Source organism: Nanorana parkeri, unplaced genomic scaffold, assembly GCF_000935625.1.
Source record: "Nanorana parkeri isolate BGI_ZX_2015 unplaced genomic scaffold, ASM93562v1 scaffold278, whole genome shotgun sequence".
In the NCBI taxonomy this organism is placed as follows: Eukaryota; Metazoa; Chordata; class Amphibia; order Anura; family Dicroglossidae; genus Nanorana; species Nanorana parkeri.
In genome coordinates, this window is record NW_017306546.1 from 537,219 (window position 1) to 538,589 (window position 1,371).

The 1,371-nt window shown below is 36.8% G+C and overlaps 1 protein-coding gene across 1 annotated transcript in view; it reads left to right on the forward strand.

Annotated features, from left to right (window-relative positions):
* Window positions 1-1,371, forward strand: part of F5 (coagulation factor V) — a 70,793-nt gene that overhangs the window by 26,709 nt on the left and 42,713 nt on the right. The window lies entirely within an intron of this gene.

Consider the following 1,371-nt stretch of genomic DNA (forward strand, 5'->3'; position numbering starts at 1 on the left):
TCATAATATATATATATATATATATATATCACCTGATCCTCGGAGCCAGCAGCACTCCCTCCAGCCTTTCTCCTGTTCCACTGCAGTAATTGTATGTCTCTTGGTGTCCTCATGTCTTGTACACTGTATTAGATGTAATGACTCACAGGACCTAAGACTGCTGCAGTGGGGGGTGGGGGGGTTGTGGAAACGCACCAGTGACCAGTCTAAAGCTGCCCATACACCTTATAACCATTGTATGACAGTGCTTTGGCTGCTGTACAGGCTATTGCGAATAGCCCATACAGCAGCCCTTAAGTTCAGCTGAACCAAAGGCTTCCCGCAGCCAAAACGAGCCGAAGGATTAGCCGAAGGTTTGGCTTAATCCTTCGGCAGCTTAGTGAATAACCTCTTAAATTTTGTCTGAATCATTTTGCCGGAATAGGTAACAGTCTATAATGCAGTGCATAACCTTTGCCCTGGTCAGCTGAGTCACAAAAAACAATAATTTGAAGTGGGTAACCCATTCCCTGTTCTTTAAAACAGTTTGGCTCACAGGGGTCATATTGTCACAGTGTGTTGGAGTTATTAGGGAGAGCTGACTATTCTGTGTAGGGAGAGATAATGTTTTTTTATTCATTTATTTTTAAATTTTTGCAATTTTGTCCCCCCCATGGCAGTGCCTAGCTTTCCATGCCTGCAATGCTTGGTGAACTGTTATGAGGGAGTAAAGTGGGAGGTGGAGAAAAGTTAATCGTACACAGAATCATATATCACTGCAATCACCACATCACATACATGGCTAACATCCAATTTTAATGTGTAATGGTAGCAGGTGAAAAGCTAAAGAAAAATTAAAAGGATATCTGTACTTAAGAATAAATATGTAAAATCTTGCAACTTACTATTCATAGGCTGCATCTATTTTACATTTTCAGGCTAACAATATTTTTAGCAAGAACTGTTGAGCTTGTCAGAAATGCAGTTTCCTTGTTATTTTCTGTAAGCTAAACTGGAAACATACAGCAATGTTATACCTCTTCAGTAAACTATGAATCTAATCACCCCAAAGTAATGGAGATTACAAAACTAGATATGCCTGACATTCATTTTATGCATATAATAATCAGTGCTGATAGTGTACCATCACTCTCTTCAAAACAAAATGGTCTTTCTTGGAGGGACGCAGCTGACCACATCTGACATGGAAATCTTCAGATACATGCAAAACAAACAAAAAGCACAGCACTTTCTCCTCGTGAAGAATATCACATTTATTTAATACCGGTAAATATATTTGTTAAATAAATATACATAAATAATATATTTTTTATATTGATATTATAAATAATATATATTTATATTATATTTATAAATAATATATTTATTAAA